The sequence below is a fragment of the Cicer arietinum genome, chromosome 4, assembly GCF_000331145.2.
Source record: "Cicer arietinum cultivar CDC Frontier isolate Library 1 chromosome 4, Cicar.CDCFrontier_v2.0, whole genome shotgun sequence".
Taxonomy (NCBI): Eukaryota; Viridiplantae; Streptophyta; class Magnoliopsida; order Fabales; family Fabaceae; genus Cicer; species Cicer arietinum.
The window spans coordinates 44,141,881-44,148,546 of NC_021163.2; positions in this window are offsets into that span (position 1 = coordinate 44,141,881).

Here is a 6,666-nt window from a genome sequence, read left to right on the forward strand (position 1 = left end):
AAAGGACAAAGGAGTTCATAAAACAAAGATCACAGTAATACATAATGCAAAAAGTTAAATTAGTACATAGCAACTAAGGGACTTAATCAAAATCTGTCGGGATGTGGAAATGATCAAGTTTGTCTGATAATTGACTAATGTCTTGAGATAGTGCGTCATGATTGCGAGCAATAGTAGTTTCAATGTTGGTGAAGCGAGTGTCGATAGAGGTGGTCAACTTGTCGAATTGAGTTTGGAAGAAGGTTTGGAAAGAATCAAGGCGAGTCATGATCATTTGATTGGAGATATAATCATCATCAGATGCAGTTTCCTCGCCATCTTCATCTCCTTGAGCAGCAGCGTTTGAGGGTCCAGCATTTGCCTCATGTGCATCATCAGATGGTTGACCATGATCACCTTGATGCACAAATGCTTCAAGCTCTTCATTCCATATTATCCGCATGCTAGGCAAGACCCCCAAATCCAGCATATTTTCTTTGGTGGGTGTAAACATAACTTCATCAGAGAAGTCCACACCAAAGTGTTCCAAAATCCGTGAAACTTCCTTTGCATAGGGTAAGCCAATTGCCTCGCGAGAGCCAAACATAATAGATTTCACAAAAAATGCCCAATTAAGTTGACGACCTTCAAACATGAAATTCATAATTTGCAATTCAAACTCCAAAATTTGGGAGTAATTTCCAGCCTTCGGAACCAGAATGTAGCTAAGGAAATAGTGTAGAAGCCGATAATCAACAATAAGATTTCCCACACCATACCATTGCTGGGCATATTTGGAACCTGCCTGAGCTCTCTTTTGTTCCATGGTGCGTCGGTCAAATCGACAGAGGGAGACATACGCATCATACTTAGAAATATCACCCCATTCACACAATTGGTTTGGACAAAATTTTTCACCATTAAAAGGAATATTCAGAATTTCTCCAATGATTTTGGTATTTAAACGGATGATTTTACCCTTAACGCGCGAGACTAGCAGTTTTCCCTTTTGCATGACATTACAATAAAAAACCCTAACCAAATCTGGATAAACTGGACCTTTGTAGCCTATAAACTCTTCAACATGTTGTGCTTTGAGCAACGCAGGAAATTTAAAGTCAGAGAAAGAGTCTAAAGTACCATACTTTGGGATAATAAGTCGCTTGTCCGAGTAGAATGTGCGAAAGCGATCAATTTCCTCCGGTGTGTGTAGAAGCCGGGATAGATCCGTGATGTTAGGATTCCTGGTTTGTTTTCATGAGGGACCTACTGCTGCATGTTTGGTGCGTGGTCCTCGTTTGCGGGCATCCATGGTTAGAAAGGGTATTTTTGGTGAAAGTGGGTTTTAGAGAAAATGTGAGAGTTGTGAGAGATTTGAAGATGAATGACAAGAAGGAAGTAAAGATTAATGGATTTTGTAAGGTTGGGTGAATAGGTAAGTGAGTGGAAGGAGGATGGATGAGTTTTGGACAGAAGAGAGAAGAAACTGGGGCTGTATTCGAATACCAAAGAAAATAACCCTAAATATGTGAAGCAACTTTTATATCTGGGCAAAAACGCGAAGGTGTATTCGACTACACCTTCTTGTATTCGAATACACATTTTTCTGGGAACGTGTATTCGACTACACATCCTTTGTATTCGAATACAGGAATTCTGGGAAAGTTTGTATTCGAATACAATCAGTTGTATTCGACTACGTAAGTACAGTTTTGCTTAAAAACTCAGTTTTTTATGAAAATTTGCATCATGTAATACACAAATTCATATATCAAAAGGAAATAATCAATAAGACATAAGAGATATGGCAAACTATGTATATCATGCAATGTTTAAAGATCAAATTCACTCAAAATACCAAGTTCTCTTCGGATTTTATAAAATGAGTCTTTAGGTAATGGTTTTGTAAATATATCAGCCAATTGATTGTGTGTATCAACAAATGTTACCTCAACATTACCTTTAAGTACATGATCCCGTAGAAAATGATGTCGGATATCGATGTGTTTAGTTATAGAGTGCATGATTGGATTCTTTGAGATGTTTATTGCGCTTGTGTTATCACATCTTAAGGGAATGCATCTGAGATCAACTCCATAGTCATGTAATTGCTATTTAAGCCAGAGAATCTGGGCACAACAGCTTCATGCTGCAATGTATTCAGCTTCAGCAGTACTAAGTGCAACGTAAGCTTGCTTTTTACAAGACCATGAAACAAGTGCATTTCCTAAGACATGGCACGTGCCGCTGGTGCTTTTACGGTCTGTTTTGCAACCCGCATAATCCGAATCAGAGTATCCTACTAGGCTACATATGCTACCCTTAGGATACCATAGGCCTACATTTGTTGTTCCTTTCAGATACTTCATAATTCTTTTAACAGCTACTAGATGTGATTCTTTCGGATCTGCCTGAAATCTTGCACACAAACAAACACTAAACATGATATCTGGCCGGCTGGCCGTTAGATATAATAATGATCCAATCATACCTCGATATTTGGATATGTCGATGGAAATTCCTGATGCATCTTTATCAACATATGTTCCGGAGCCCATTGGAGTTGTACTTTCTTTGCAATTCTCCATTTCAAATTTCTTTAGTAATTCTTTACAATATTTGGCTTGATTGATGAAGATGCCGTGCTCAAGTTGCTTGATATGAAGTCCAAGAAAATAGTTTAATTTTCCCATCATGGACATTTCGAATTCTCCTTGCATTATTGAAGAGAATTCTTCACATATGTCCTTGTTGGTTGATCCAAATATTATATCATCAACATAAATTTGAACCAATAATGTGTGACCATTTTCTCTTTTGACAAATAACGTTTTATCAACTTCTCCTTTGTCAAATCCTCGTTCACATAAAAAGGTGCTTAATCTGTCATACCAAGCTCTTGGAGCTTGTTTTAGACCATAAAGAGCCTTTTTCAATTTGTAAACGTGTGAGGGATTTTTGGAATCTTCAAATCCAGGGGGCTGCTTGACATAAACTTCTTCATTTATGTACCCATTGAGAAATGCACTCTTCACGTCCATTTGATATAGCTCAAAATTCATGGAGCAAGCATATGCTAATAGTAGACGTATTGCCTCTAATCTTGCTACCGGAGCAAATGTTTCGTCAAAGTCTATCCCTTCCTCTTGATTGTATCCTTGAGCGACCAATCTAGCTTTGTTGCGAACAACTATGCCATTCTCATCTAGTTTATTTTTGAACACCCATTTTGTACCAATGATGTGTTTATTTCCAGGATTAGGAACAAGTTCCCAAACTTGGCTTCTTTCAAATTGATTGAGTTCTTCTTGCATGGCAAGTATCCATTGATCATCTTTAAGTGCTTCACCAATTTTAGAGGGATCGATTTGAGAAACAAACGCCATGTTTAAGCAAGCATCTTGCAATTTTAATCTTGTTGTGACTCCTTTATTTATATCACCTATGATGTTGTCAATAGGGTGATATCTATGGGTTCTCCATTCTTTAGGAAGATCATCACTTTGCCTTTCAATATTGACTCCACTTTCTTGTTGTGGTGGATTAGTTTGTAGTTCTTTGCTTGGATCATTGTTTTCAAAAACATCATCATCACAAGAAATAATATTTTCCTCTTTTATGGGGTTAGTTTCATCAAAGGTTACATGCATTGATTCTTCAACTAATAAAGTTCTTTTATTAAAAATTCTAAATGTTTTACTAGATAAAGAGTAACCGAGAAATATACCTTCATCAGCTTTTTCATCAAATTTTCCAAGGTTGTCTTTACCGTTATTTAACACAAAACACTTACATCCAAAAATGTGGAAGTGAGCGATATTGGGTTTTCTACCTTTGTAAAGTTCATATGGAGTTTTCTTAAGAATTAGCCTAATGATTACCCGGTTGGAAACATAGCATGCTGTGTTTACAGCATCTGCCCAAAAGTTTTTTGGTAGATTTGAGTCGCTTAGCATAGTTCTAGCAAGCTCTATCAAGGATCTATTCTTTCTCTCAACGATCCCATTTTGTTGTGGTGTTCTTCGTGCAGAAAAATTGTGAAAAATGCCATTTTCTTCACAAAATTCTTCAAATGAAGTATTTTGAAATTCCCTTCCATGATCACTTCTAATTGATACAATTTTGGCAGATTGTTCGTTTTGGACTAACAAAATTCTTCAAATGAAGTATTTTGAAATTCCCTTCCATGATCACTTCTAATTGATACAATTTTGGCAGATTGTTCATTTTGGACTAGCTTGGCATAGTTTTTAAATGCCTTAAAAGCTTCATTTTTATTTGCCAAAAATAAGGTCCAAGTGAACCTTGAGTAATCATCAACAATAACTAGTCCATATGAGTTTCCACCAAGACTTTTGGTTCTTGATGGACCAAACAAATCCATATGTATCAATTGTAGTGGTCTAGAAGTTGAAATGACATTTTTAGGTTTGAAAGAACTTTTTGTTTGTTTGCCTTTTTGACAAGCGTCACATAATTTATCCTTTATAAATTTTATTTTTGGTAAGCCTACAACAAGATCATGCTTGACCAATTTGTTTAAATGATCCATGTGAATATGAGCAAATCTCTTATGCCATAGCCAAGCATCATTATTGTCGCTTACCAAAAGACATTTCATTTTCAAGGATAAATCTTCAAAATTAAGTATGAAAATGTTTTTGAAACGCTTACCAACAAACTGAGTTTCATTTGTAGCTTCATTTTGGATGACGCACTCATCTTTATTAAAAACTATCTTGTATCCTTTGTCACAAAGCTGGCTGATGCTTATGAGATTATGTTTTAGACCTTCAACATATAAGACATCTTCAATCGAGGGGGATGGTGTTGTACCGACTTTTCCAATGCCTAAAATTTTTCCTTTGTTGTTGTCTCCATATACTACATGTCCCTTTGACTCAAGTGTTAAAGCTGAAAATTTTGTTATATCACCCGTCATGTGTTTGGAGCAGCCACTATCCAAGTACCACATGTTTGAAGTCTTTTGTTTGCTTACCTACAAAATTGAAATCAAACTTTATTAGGTACCCAATGTGCTTTGGGTCCTTGATGGTTAGTACCTTTCTTTACCCATATGAAATGACCTTTTGGAACACTAATGTTTCTAATATGACATGTATTAGGTGTATGACCATGAAGACCACAATAAGAACAAGTAGGATTAAATCTACTATTAGTAGCATATGTATGAGATTTATTTTGAATAATTTTCTTATTATAAAGATCATCCTTTTTCATAACTATAATCTTTTCTTGATTAGATTGACTACTTGCTTTAACAAAAATAGTTTTGTTCAAATTTGGTTTATCAAATTTTGAATATCCAAGACCACTTTTGTCATTTGAGTATCTTTGCATATTTAAAACATTTTCCAATCCTAATTGTCCTTTTTCGTACCGTTAAATCACCCTATTTAATAGAACAATTTTGAAAGAGAGGGAATCACATTTATTGCATGAAAAATTCTGTTTTAGTTTTTCAGAATTTTTCTCCATAATATCATCTTTTTCTTGTAAACTTGAGATTTGTTTCTTTTGTGTTGATACTAGTTTACACAGATTTTTACATTCAATAAGTAATTCCTTTATTGCGTTTTGAGCATCATTGTATTCTATAATTAATTCATTATTAGTCTTATTATAATGAGGAGAGTCTATATTACTAACCTCTTCTTCATCATCTGATTGATGCGAGGCCATTAATGCAACATTGGCGCATTCTTCACTTTCTGTTTCTGAAGATGAACTTACTTCATTGTCTTCCCAAGCTATGTATGCCTTCTTGAAGTCTTTCTTTTTGTTGACATTCTTCTTAGCAAGGTTTGGGCAATCTGCTTTAATATGTCCTTGTTTTCCACATTCAAAGCAAGTGAAGTTTTGATTTGATGTAGAATTATCTTTCTTCTTGAAGCTTTTCCTTTTGAATGTTCTATCATTTTTAAGAAACTTACCAAATTTCTTAACAAGAAGGATAATATTTTCATCTTCATCTGAATCATTGTCTTTGATTTGTTCTCTTGATTTGGTCTTTAAAGCAATATTTTTGGTCTTCTTTTCTTGACGTTCATTTTGTTCTAATCTTTCAAGTTCGATTTCATGCTCTTGAAGTTTTCCAAATAGTGCAGAAAGCGACATTTTGGATAGGCTTTTCTTTTCGGATATTGCTGTCACTTTTGGTTGCCAGGCCCTTGTCAATGATCTCAGTACTTTTAGATTTAATTCATCATTGGTGAAGATTTTTCCGAGTGCTGTCAAATGATTGGTTAAGTGGGAGAACCTTTTCTGTAAGTCTAGAATAGACTCTCCGGGCTGCATTCGAAATAACTCATTTTCTTGTGATATTGTGTTGAGTTTAGATCTCTTTACCTCAATGGTGCCTTCGTGAGTTACTTCCAACGTATCCCATATTTCTTTTTCTGTTTGACAGTGAGATATGCGGAAAAATTCATCCATTCCTAGTGTAGATTGTAATATATTCTTAGCCTTCTTATCAAACAGCACTTTTCTTTTAATATCATCAGTCCAAGAATTTTTTATCTTTATTTCTTCTTTGTTATTGATGACAGTTTTTGGAATGTGAGGACCATTTTCAACTACATCCCATATGTCGTCTCCTTGTGCTTCGAGATACGCTTGCATACGAATTTTCCAAAAATTGTAGTGCTCTCCAACAAAACATGGTGG